Source organism: Synchiropus splendidus, chromosome 10, assembly GCF_027744825.2.
Source record: "Synchiropus splendidus isolate RoL2022-P1 chromosome 10, RoL_Sspl_1.0, whole genome shotgun sequence".
NCBI lineage: Eukaryota > Metazoa > Chordata > Actinopteri > Syngnathiformes > Callionymidae > Synchiropus > Synchiropus splendidus.
In genome coordinates this window covers 5,587,528-5,601,190 of record NC_071343.1, presented here as the reverse complement: position 1 = coordinate 5,601,190, position 13,663 = coordinate 5,587,528, and positions in this window count along the sequence as shown.

Genomic DNA, 13,663 nt, shown 5'->3' with positions numbered 1-13,663 from the left:
CTCATGTGGTTGATCTAGAGGCAGGTGGAAGACTCCTCACTCAGGGCTGAGGTTTGGAGACAGACTTGTCAAACTGCAACGTGAAATTCCTCTGATATAGCAAGTAATCCCATTTTTAGTCTTTAATATAGATGACAGAGCATGAGGATGAGATTATCTGTGAACACTGTAGCGTAATGTCTATTCACGACTGTTATCTCTCTTTCACCGACGCTGCTGCTTCTTTTGTCAACTGTCATCCTGACGTCTAGTCAGAGAAGCTGCCGGGCTCGTCTCTAAACAGCAGTTAAAGCGTCTTATTTTGTGTTGAGTGTAATGACACGTCTCAATAGTCGGTCTGATTAGAGTCCAGCCCGATCGGAGGTTAACTGGGGTGAGTCTCATAAGGAAGCATTGTCTAAAAATGAGCTGGAAAAAAAAAAGCCTGCTCCAATATTCTGCTCTTTGTCATTCTAAAGGTGATGACAGTGAAAATTAGCCCCGGTTTTTGTTTCTTCCCGACATCCAGCCGAGGTCCAGGCCTCGTCCCGTCCCTGCGCCTGGAGACAGATGGTTACTACTGCAATTCAAAAGTAGCAAATGATTTTAGCAGCAGGCGTCAAAAGCAATTAACGACTTGGGAAAAATGTGTTGATTAAAATGTATAAACAGGGAAGCTGTACGTTCACAAGACGTCGAATTGCATTCTAGCTTGGGCTGTAACTCACCATTATTTTCATTGTCGACTAATCTAGTCATTATTCTTTTCTATTTGTTTGGACCTATTTTGAATTTCGGTTGAACCTAAAGTTGCTTAAAGCACCTCACTGTGATACTCAGACACCATACATTATATTAAAATAATGACAGATAATCCAGGGACATGTATGAACCCTGTGAAGCATGAAGCATAAAACAGTTGACAGAGAGCTCCAATTCTTTAAAACTGAGGTCTTTATTGGTCCTTGAGAAGAATTTAAAATCATCAATATTCATACATGTATCTCATATAAAATATCTGATCAACATCCACATCAAAAGGTCTTATTTGAATAATAATCTAAAACAATGTGTTCAGTTTAGCTCCCTACTTCAGTTCGGGTTATTATTAGGTTATAACATCACTGTTACAACTCACTCTAGTAGCGCAGATGTGACGTGTGTGACATCATTAAAAACAGATCCATCTCCTCAAGTTAGCACCGTGCTAACCGACATGCTAGCTGTTAGCTTGAGGGCGTGTGGCGTCACAGACCAAACACGGAACACTCTTTCATCATTCTACCATGGTGTTGAAGGGGTTTGCTCATCCTCAAGTCGCGTTATCTTTGCAAACAAAACTTTTGAACACTACGACCCGTCGCCGTTCGAACTTCTCCGCCACTGTGACTGAGGCAGTCAGTCGGAGGTGGTGACGCGGAGCAGCGATGGTGGCTAGTTGGAGTCGGACCTCAGTCAGGAACCAATTCAAGGAAGAGAAATGAACATATCTTAATGATTCCAGAGAATGTGATCATTTCTCACTGCTTCTCAATAACAACCAGTTCTCGATGCCCATCCTGCGACCCCCAACAGCAACACGACGCACAGATTTTGACGGCGACAAATTTTTGTTTTCAAACGTTATCGATGACGTCAAACTAATCGCTGCAGCCCTAGTTTTAGCTGTGCATCTCACATCCAAAAAACTAAAACTAGCAGCGCTGTTTTCTGCCCAGTCAGAGTGAACCAAAAACAAACAAAAAAAATCAATTTCTCCATTACTTTCTCATTAAAAAATCTCTTTCATGCTTGGAAAACAATTGCCAGAATTAGTCTTATTTCTTACCCTTTTGCTTCTTCGTGTTTGTGATTCATCCCAAAAACATTTTTTTTAACCGCGCGCACACCTCATCAGCAGAAGTCGATCGCCACCCCGCCGAACGCCGAGCTTCACCTTTGAGCCCTGAAATCGAATCATTTTACGACTCGTGAATAACCGGCCCTCGGCGGCCTCCTTCACCAGTTCCACGCTCGTCTCCGCTGACTTTATTTACTGGGAGCCGACGCTTTGTCTGATGTGAAATATGGAGGAAAAGTTTGGGCTGGAGTCAGACGTTCCAGGCTCCAACCTCAGTCCCTCTCCAGTGAAGGCAGAAAGGCCAGTGGTTGGAGCGTTGAAGGCGTTATTAGCAGCAAATAACCGCCGCCCGCAGGGGGTGCTGTGCTCCAACAATTAAGCTTCACTGCGGAGAGCAATCTTACAGATCACTGAGGACGCGTCTGTAACGCGGGTGTCGCCCTTGGTGAGACATTACCTTATAATTTCATGTTTTTAACTCTGCTATTACGGCAAATTGTGCATGAATCTGGTGTGTGGAGGCGAGGGAGCAGAAAATGGATGTGACATTAAGAAGCAGCCAGTCGCCCTCTGAGCGATATGAATTAGAAATTACAAGTGTAATGGACTAACGACAGCAGCTGGAGAGTGCGAGCCGCCGCAGAGGACGCTCGGTGCGGTGACTTCAAACTTCTGCAAGTGTTGCCTCGCAACTTTCGGAACCGATTCTTGTGTTAGGGAGTGGTCTGGACGGGGAAGTAGAACATCAACTGAAGGAAGTGAGAATAATGTGGATGATAGAAAGAGAATTTGCAAATGTTAAAAGACAAAAAAAAAAACAATACAAAAAAGAAAAATAAAATAACAAAAAATTTAATTAAACAGTTTATAAAATGATATACTTTCCTTTGCGATTTTTTTAGTCTTACATAAGTTATAACAACTCAGGAGTCCACATTTTTTTCAGTTCAGATGGTTTTTATTTGTGGGAGAGACTTTCTTCAGTACTCGCTGTGACTTCCCAAAATTTTTGAGCATTCATAGATTTCTACAGAGCCCTGGAAGTGACATGCATGTGTTTATTTTTTTGGATGTGGCATGCATGACTTTATTTTTTTTTTTTTGCCCGAGATAACAACTATCTCGAGATCATTTTTATCACGTGATAATGCGTATCTTCACATAACAGTTATCTCGAGATCATTTTTACCTCAAGATACAATCATAAATGCGTAGCTGCCTCTCGGGCAAAGCATTTTGTATATGTCCTCCTGTAACCACTATGTCTCCCATGGCTTCCTAACTGTTCGTCTACGTTGTCAGTCACTGTCTGCAAGTCAGTCCGCCTTTAACACCCTGATCGAGTGCCTTCTACTCAAAAATAATACCATATGTGGCTAAGCTATACGTGTTACGCGTCCCTGGAAGTGACATGCATGACTTTATTTTTTTTATCCCGAAATAAAAATGATCTCGAGATACAAATTATCTCGACATAACTGTTATCTCGGGCTAAAAAAAATAAAGTCATGCACGTCACATCCAAAAAAATAAACACATGCATGTCACTTCCGGGGCTCCGTAGCGTTCAGTGGAATTCTAATAGAAATGTAAATAATGAGACGAGAACAAGTTGATATTTTGGGGGGCGCTGTTGAGTAGTATCTGGATCCAGGAATCGATTGAAGAATTTTACACGGACTTCTTTGCCTTTTGCTGCACTCAACCCTCCCAAATAAATATAACCAATGGAAAAAAAAAAAAAAAAGAATGTAATTTCCATGTTGGACCATGTGGTTCGGATGACATGAAATGAGCTGCTTAACGGAGGTCTGCACTCTCTGGGGCCTTCTCTAGTGGCTAGTTGTTCACTCCTTTGTTGGAAACCTGATGAACAACACATGGAGTGATGGATATCTTCGGTGCTTTTTGTAAAAGCAGTGGTGACTTCACAAGAGCTAGCATTTCTATAAGTCTTATCTGAGGCTGTGGAATGAAGTCTGTAAGTTCAAACAAAGTGTGACCCGTCACTTTAGAACAGACCTGGGCAAAGTGCGGCCCGGGGGCCAAATGCGGCCCTTTGACTGTATTTATGTGGCCCTCCTGGAGTCAGAGCAAAACTATAAAACAGACATTGTTGTTGTCTCTGACATTTTGTCTTATGGATTGTTTTTTGTTTATTATGAAGTAACTGAAACATAACTTTCTTGTTTAATTATTTTTCTAAATCTTTTCCGTTGGCTATTTTAGGAGTATTTCTTGTCCCTTAAAATACATCAGAATTGAAAGTAAATTTTGAAATGTATGAGCCACATTGACAATCTTTAAATGGAATGTGGTTTAAATTAAATAAAACACAACAAACCAACAGTTTCTATTCATTTTTACAGTGTAGATTCATAATCACACATGATTTTTATTTTCAATTTTCTCTTGTCCTTTGTGTTTGACGGCCCTTCTCAACGGTCACAATATATAACCCGGCCCCTTGGGAAATTTAATTGCCCACCTCTGCTTTAGAATGACTCATTTAATATTGTAGTAGTGTTTAGAATTATTTCTTAGCACTCTAGTTTCCTCTCCCAACCCAAGCACATGCAGAGGTCATCTGAGAACTAGTCCAAACTGTCTCTATATATCTGTCCAGGGTGCATGTATCTGGGACAGGCTCCTGCAACTCAAACATTCATAAAGGAATAAATAAAAGTAAAACCTATAACCATATTTTGCTTGTAGATTCCTGATGACACACTATGTGTGCTCTACACACCAGCCATTTTTAATAGTTTTACTGTTCAGATTTGTATTTTTTATTCCCACTGCCGTGAAGCAAAAGAGCCCAGACAGGGAAAAGAAACCGCTGTGACAGAAAAACAGAGGCGACTTGCTGAGTGACAGAAACCCCCACTGACTGTACGATGGAATAGTTTACGACAACTCAGGTACAAACTGACAACTTCAATTTTGCCGTCCCTTTGGTTCCCTCACCGTCTTTGTCTCGCCGCGGCCGCGTTTGAAGATTGCCAATCAGGATATCAAAAGACAGCTCTGATGTCATACGTTTTGTTTACCAGTCTGACCTTTCGCCCCCTCTGTTTTTTGTTTTTTTTCAGGACTCCAAATTTCAGACGCGAACGCGCTAAAAGCAAACACTATCAAGGCCGATCAAAGTGGATGTCCGCGTCCTTCATGGGCTGTGTGATGTTACATATTATTTTCTGCTTGGGTGGCGCGCGCCTTTGATTTATTTATTTTTTTTTAAAGACACCGACGATCTGATTTGAAAATAAGATTTTGATATTTGGTGTGACAACTTCACAGCAATTAATTTCAAACCGGGGACAGAACCTGCCAGAAGGAACATCTAAGTGCCCTGTCACAATACTGTTGGGATAAATCAGCATCATTTGTGTTTGGACCCTGATTCTAATTATCCGACCCAAACTAATGATGCTCTTTATGCGCACGTCTGGATTTGTTAGCACCTGATGTTTTAAGTAGGTGGGCTGCTCATAAATGTTTCATAGCGTTTCGGATACGTTGTGTTTTGACAAGTTTGACCTTTGCCGAAGATGAGGCGGGAAGTTCTTTATCCTGCTGAACGGCAGCTTCGTCCAGCTGTTGACTTGAACGTGGCACTTCTGGGGTTTTTTAACTTCAATGTTTAGTCATTTAGTTTCAAATATATACAGGCGAAATGTGTGTGAATATATATATATATATATATATATATATATATATATATATATATAATGTCTGTACCCCCTTTTCTTTACTCATAGTAGCACACATCTGACACTGCTCTCTCTTGTCTGTGGTGGGTGGAAGCCAAATCTAGACTTTAGGAATCTGATCCTAACTCAGATTGTGTAGGTTCTCTCTCACACTTGGGTTTCAGCAGAGTCAAAATGGCAAAATGTTTCGCCAGTATTTCAAAAGTTTGTGCTGATATGTGAAACTGGAGGACTCAGATTTTGTCTGATCCAAAAGAGCTATTAAAACATACGGTTATCTCATGAATAAATAGATCAATTCTCTGTCGATATTTTGTGACCGATGGAGATCATAAGATGTCATTCAACAGCTCATTCTAGCCTACAGAAGTTCCCTGATCTCAAAAATGTGCCTGAAATCTTCCTGAAATGTGGCGTAAATGAAAGATGGGAGAGTGTTTGTTTGACACCAGCTACAGCCTCCTATCATAACACTTTTTGGGCCCACGACTGAGCCTGTGTTTATCCCTGACTAACTGATGGAACATTGAACTTGAGATCAAATAATAGATGTATAAACAATCTACTGTATATAATGAAAGGCTTCCAGAAACCATGCCTTCCCATTTGCCATGCTTTAATCCATTAGGGCTTAGTTTGGAGGCTTTTAATCTTCCTAAAATTTAGTACAAGTACAGTGTGTGTGGGGTGTGTCCTCATTGGAGTCATTGATACAAATGGAGCCACATAACCTACAGAAAGAAGAGACACCAGTGTAGATACGCACCTGCTTTTTCTTCCTGTCTAACATGAGAAGACCATAATAAACAGTAGCCACCACTTCTAGATGTAAATAGATATGTACTGTATATAGATGCTACAGCTGGGATTTTGTTTGGATTCTTAAAAAACAAAGCTCTAATGGATTCATGACACGTTTGGATTATTTGCTGATGTAAAAAAAAGTTGTGGATTATTTCACGAAAAGGACAAAGTCTGAACAGTGTCTAGAGATTCATCAAGCGATGGTTATCTGTGGAAATAAATCAAATAAAGATGCACAAACATGGCGAACAAACACAGCTGCCCCCTGTGGGTCTTGTTATATAAACACCAAGGCTTAAACATCGATTCATTCAATGTTCAAAGAAAACATATGAAAAACACTCGCGCTTCTCCACCATGGAGCTCATTTCCACCCATAAGCTCAGCATTATTTGGTGATATTTTCTTTTGCGATTTTTCTTAAGTAATGTTTTCAGGGTTTTTTTATGCCAAACGGTATCAAGGAATCCTGCAAAAGATTCCTGGATCCAAACCGTAAATCCCACCAGATGTACTCATCTCATTTCTGGAAAATTCCTTTGTAACCTGTCTGTAACTTTTTGGATTTTATTTGCTGATAGACTTATTGTTGCCTGCTTTTATGGCACCGTGGCCTGTAGGCTTGGATTTTGGTGGATATGAGTAGTGAATTCCAGTGTTTAACATATGGAAAGTGGACTTTTTGCGTCCGATACTGACGCCGAAGGCAGCCTTCAGCGTTGCATGATGACGCATTAGACTTTCAATAGAAGCACATGCTTCACCCAGATGCTGTGTGCAGGGCATGACGCCATGGGGTGGCGCTCCCTTTTTACCCCATTGAAACGCCAAGTCAACATGCAACACAAGGCTTCCCTCGGTGTCAGTATAGTACGCAAAAGTCCACTTTCCCAGCGTCGATATATTACGCCATGGGAGTGAGGATGGGTTCATATAATCTGACTCTTATTTAACTTAAAAAATAAAAGACTCCTCCAAGTGGCAGCTTTAGCTCTCTAGCTCAGTTGCCGTCTTCGCTGGAGGCAAACATTAACCCTTATCCCTTTACCGCTAGTGACACTGCATTAGAGTCAAACCACGATCTACTTCATGGCATGGACGGCAGGGTAGCAAGTCGGCAGTATAAGTACTGTGTTTAGCAGGTACAAGTGTGGAGGCTAGCAGAAACAAATGACTCGGGGGCGACTCACGACTGTACACTGAGCACTAATGACTCATAAAGCATCGCTGCCACCTCAACTTGACAAATGGCAAATGTCAGCGGCATATTCTCCCGGTAGGCATAATTTTATTAAGTGCAAATATCACTGTGCTCCTTAGGAGACACTCAAAGGTTAGACCAGCAGCTGCAGCAGTTTCAAGTGTATTAGCTGGGACTTTGCAGCGCGGCTCCCCCGAGCTGACGGACATGACCAGTCAAGCATGAGACGGACGGGCTCCTCGAACCGCGCGCAATAAGAAGAAGCTCATTTAATGTTTATTCAAGTCTGGGGACGCTAACGTAATAAAGGACAGTCGGGCCGGGCCGAAGTGAGAGGCCGTTACGAAAGGACGTCGTGGAAAAGGGGAAGAAGCTGGAGGTTCCTACAAAAGCAGATCATTTTTTCCCATTTGTTGGCTGCGGTAATTTGTTCACTCACTCACCCATGCAGGGTCTTTATGTTTAATGCAGGCGTCCAGAGGGAGAAAGAGGGGAGGAAGGGGGGAGGAAGGAAATGGAAAGACAGGCAATAGGGGGTACCCGAAGAGATTAGCCTCCACCTCTCAGTGTGAGAGACGGAGGTGGATGAATATCAACAATTAAAGTGGGCCCCAGATGCTAATGGGGACTTCATATCGCTCTGACTCTGCTCAATACACCTGCCAAATAATTGATAGGGAGACTAAAAATAGACGTCCAGGCGCCGTGACAGTCAGGGTTGACCTTAAACACGTAGTATTTTACATAAATTCTGTGGTTTTCAACATGTAAATATTATGTCGAATTTAAAAGAATGCGACACGGCTGCCGGTCAGGTGGATGTCGCCCGGCTCTTTGACAAGTGTTGGGCCTGACACCCGTCACCGGACTCGCTCAGCTGTTACCGCCGGTTCTGCCCTGACCCGGTTATTGATGAGGGTCACACCCATGTCGTGGAACAATGGTGACCCGCAGCTGGCAAAGACGCCCTGTGACTTTCGTTTACAGGAAGAGTTACTGCTGTCAGATCGACTTAAGGAGCCGGGAACGTCAACTCAGCCTTGACTGCTTGTGACTGGACAGGACGCCGCTCACGTAAGGCCTGGACTGCTTCTTCATACAGAGTCACACTGCGCGGTTTCATGATGGATGATTGTTAAAAAGTTTCTCACATCTCAGCATATCTGGATTTTTAAAGTTGAAATAGAGGCATGTTGACAAGTGAAGGCCTCAAGACTTCAGGGGATTTGATTCAATACTGGAGTTTAATGTCACTTTGAACTCTTTAGTTTACCTCTAGAGCTCTTCAGTCTGCCAAAAAACAAACAAATATTTCCTCCATTGACAAATATAAATACATACAATATGGTACAATCATAATACAATACAATGATACTAATACAATCATAGCTAATAGTAATAGAAAATGCAGCTGGGATGTGGACGTATAATTTGTTCATCAAAACATTTTTTTTTTTTTTGTGAAAAACACCAACCCTAATGCTAATGCTATTCGCTAACGCGGGAAAACACAGCAAAACTCTGGCTTAAATCAACCATGGGTATTGAAAATGATCCTCCAAACTTTATCCTATGATGAGTGAACCTCAGTTAAGGTACACGTCCGAAAAAAATCGGTCATGAGACTTGTAACTTCTTTTAGTAGTAAATTTCCTAAATTTAAGATTTTCAGAGATTGAAAACAGACACTGAACATGTCAAAAATTTTATATAAAAAAGGTGTATAATGTATTGGTTCGACTCCAGAAAAGGAATCATGTATTGCCATTATTAAACTAGTTATTCACATGTGTATACACTTAATATTAGACAGTACTTATTAGCATCTTGCTCAACTTAACTTTATTTAACCTGGAAAGATCAATAAAACGTAATATCTTTTTATTAACCATTAATATATATTATACCATTAACATCACTTATATAATCTATAAGTGATTACTGTATAAATGGTATATATATATATAAAAAATGTATTTTATTTATGTTATCAATATAACTCAATACATTTCTAGCATTTAAAATGTAATTGATAGCAATAAGCTTAATTGAACAGCAGGTGGCGGAGTAGAACTTGGTCACACACAGAAGGAGTGAGGACGAAAGATGATCCAGGTCATGTCAAAACACAAAATGAACATCACCTGACAGTTTCCTAGGAATCCGACAGACAGGAGCAGATCATTCTAACCTCCCTGATGTTGATAAGTTTTTCAATTCTGTTAAGACGAGAGAAGGTGTCGGTCCCAAGTCTGACCTTTCTTCGCAGATTTGATGTCAGTCCTGTGCGTTCCACCAGCTTTCCTGTGAAGGTGAGTTCAGGTCGCCACTAAACAGACAGGACTGAAGGGTTTTTACTTCACCCTTGACTCTTGTTTTCTACACCAGAAGCATCAACTAGATACGTGTGTTTGGTATCTTTGACTGGGTGACAATAAATAAAGATCAATAGCTGTTAGTTTATTGGCAGTTGAAGATGGTCCTCCTGAAGTCGTCGCTATCTTTAGTCAGAAACCAGCGACCCCTTATTCAAATAAAGCGCTTTAGATGTTTGACTTTTAGACTCATTTTTCCACTGTGTATAACCGTCAAAATAAATAGCTAAAAAGTAAAAGCCAGGCGCTGCAGCGTCGGCTCATGTTCTTCTCATGACGGTTTTGCACACGAAGCCTCCGAAAATATCGATCTCTGGAGCCCGGTGTGCATGGTGCGCCAAACATCCGCGCCCTGCTATGAACCCCGTGTTTGTTGAGTTCTACTTCTGGAGCAGGAACAAACACGGCTCCGCAGCTGGTGTGTGGAGCTCCTTAAGGGTGCGTCTGTGTGTGAGCGTGCGTTCACACCAAGTCCCCAGCCACTTCCCAGTACCACTCCTCTGCACTCGCTCTCCGCCAGCGCCGTCATAGGAACATGTGACAGCGTGTCAATCATGCCAGGGCCTGGGGTGCCGCGGCGACGAGAGGGTTTTTGGCAGAACACTTTTGTGAGCAGCACCAGGGAGAAGGCAACAGCAGGGATCACACCACAGTGCAAATCAACTTAACCCGCTGCCAGAGCTCACTCATCTCTTTTCCCTCCCCCTCTGATTCGCCCGACCATTGTCCTGATCTCCGTCCAAAGACCAGTCAGCAGGGGTCGTGGGGAGACGCAATATTTTCCCATTGCCTACAGTAAGAGTGTCATCTCTGGCATCTAGTGGATAATCCAAGTATCCACCCCGTCTTCATGCCTCGGGCGCCGCACATTAAGCTGCCTGAGCTGCGATGTGTTGTGATGGCTTTGTCAGTTTTGGGGAGAGGAGCCAAAAACACCTGTGGAGGCATTCACCACGCACGTCTCTCTCGCTTCACGGTCAGCGCCTCCACTGGTTTTCGCTGCGTAAAATCCGTGATCGATCACCTCAAACTGCCCCTCGGGAAACCGTCGAATCATTCCTTCGGTTCATAATCTTCAGAGCGTCGAGGCACTCGCACGCTCGGTCCAGTCAGCTTCTAAGCGCATGTCTCTGCCGTGGCAGCAAAATGTAAATATGATAAGATCAGATGGCCACCCGCCGAGGGTCCCAGTGGTCACTCCGCGGTCTCCCACGGACACATCTTAATGTGAAAGCCCTTATCATAAAGAATCGCCACACGGCTGTTCTTCGGCCTCATGGAGAGAACAAAAGAGCTCGACACCAGCATCTTTCTCGAGGCATGCGGATCATGGTGGCATTTTTTTTGTCTACAAAAGCGGAATCATGGATGTGATAAGTGACGGAAGATTCACCATGGGTTCAATTGATAAGGCTCGAGCGGCGGGAGGACTGAGCTCATTTTAAATCCTGCCTTCAAACCAGAAGGCAGGGTTGGGTGTGAGGTCATGTGACCCTCTGCAGCTGATCTTGTAAAATCACTTGAAAAGTTAGAAATGGAGTCAGTTTTGGGGAATGTTGATGATGGGGCAAGGTGCGGGTGATGCTGACGGCCCACCAAGTGTTGGACATTGTGAAGCAACTGGAGAAAGTGCCTGTGCTCACCTGTCTGTTGGCAAGATGACAGGGGATCATGGGACAAGGCACAGATTCTCGATCCATTCTGTCAAGTGCAAGCTCTCTACCTAACTTACAATGTACACATGGGGTTGTAGAACGCCACCTGCTGATCGTCATTTCAAATGCATTAAAAGGTATCAAATTGTATAGATAAAACAACTGCAGGGCAATGATGGAAAAGGTGGACGTAGGTTCTTTCTTTATTTCTTTCTCTCTCTTTGTTTTTGTTTCTTCCTTGGTGTTTTTCTTTATGAGGTAATGCTTTCTTCCTTTCTTTTTAAGTTTCTGCCAATTTATGTGTGTCTGTTTCTTTCTTCGTCTGTCTTTCTTTTTATGCCAGTCTCTCCGATTTCTTTATTCTTTTTCTTTCTTTCTTTCACCTGTGTCTGTTACTTTCTTTCTTTCTGTCTTTCTTTGTTTTTTTTCTGTTTCTTTCTTGGTGTCTTCCTTGATGAGGTAGTGCTTTCTTTCTTTCTTTTTCACTTTCTTCCCTTGTGTTTGTCTGTTTATTTCTTTGTCTTTCTTTCTGTCTGTCTATCTTTCTTTTTATCCCACTCTTGGATTTCTTTCTATTTTTCTTTCTTTCCTTCTTTCATTGTCTGATTCTGTTCCTTTCTTTCTGCCTGCCTGCAGTCTCATTCATTCATTCATTCTTTCTTTCTTCCTTCCTTTCTATCACTGTCTCTGTGTCTGTTCCTTTCTTTCTTTCTACCCACCGGCCTCTTTCTTTGTTTCTTTGCGCCAATGAGTTCCTCAACTGAGCGATACACAGGAGTCAATAATAACATATTATTATTATTTCCCTCACATTCAATGTTCTTTACTTTTTCTTAGCTTTATCTTTTTCCGTTATATGTATTTTGTTATATTTTTTACATGTTTACAATCTTAAAAAGATTTAATTTAATTCATGTTTTGATTTATTTTCTTCTGCCACCAAAAGTCTGTAACTTTTAAGGACATAGAAGCGGCAGACAGTGACACTGTGCTTCATTAACATGAACCCAGACGTGTTGCGTTTGCTCTCAAAACTTCCAAAAGCCTCAGATTCAGCTACTTTTCTTTCAGAACCCCGTTTTCTCTAGCAGCTTTTAAAAATAATCTCTCAGAACGCACCCTAATGAAGGTACATTTCAGTTTCCCACGTCCCCTTTAGCCAGAAATTTACGCTCGGATGCTTACTTAGCACTTACGGATCATTAGTATAATGTGCCGTCATTGCGTTTCTGGAGTCGACACCTGATATCGGTGGCCATGTCGGCGCTATAAAGGATAGTTCCTTTGGTCTGCCTGCTGCGTTTCTGCTCGTTAATGTGGGATGTTCTCCATCACTGTCCACCTGAGAGAAGCTCTTCTCCTGCAGGCCACACTCCTCCGACAAGCGGCAGAGAACTGTTGCCTTTCACACCCAATTAAAGCCAGACAGCTCATTGGGTTGTTTCGTGCCCATGAAAATAACAATCGCTAATTCGGTCATTGATCCTGTTTCAAAGTCGTCCGACATGTTTCCCGTTCAGGAATTAAGCATTCAGAAACTCCAAGTTGAACATGGGCAAATGCAACTGCTCATGCATGAGTTGAGGCGTCAGCAAAGTTCAGTGGCTGGTGGGACCTCTGAGGAGTGCGTCTAGACGGAACTCAAGTTCTGATGTCATACCTCTGATCTTCAACTGGGTTTTTGAGATGAAACTCTGCACCCGTGAGCTGAGGAACTGAACACAAGGAGGGCTTTTAAAAGGGTTTTTAAGGATCACTCAGGAGACCAAAGAGAAGCTTGATCAGAGATATTCGGCGGCGCAAATAGCAAGTGACAAGCTGCAGTTTTGTCTTTACAAACCTGGTTTTCATCGCTTGCTCTTGTTGTTGGTGTCAGCCTGACATGAATACAAATACTTTGTGACACTGTTGTCTTCAAAGTGAATCTGGTTGAGCTCATTTTTATCCAACAAAGCACAGTACTTCACAGTACACTTAAATTGTCTTCCAGGCAGCAATCGTTTTGTGTTTAAATGTTTTGTGGTGGGAAGAAACTTGACTTGCTGGAAAGTTCACTGTTCTGCTCTGAGAATGTTCCATATAGAAATTGTTTTAGC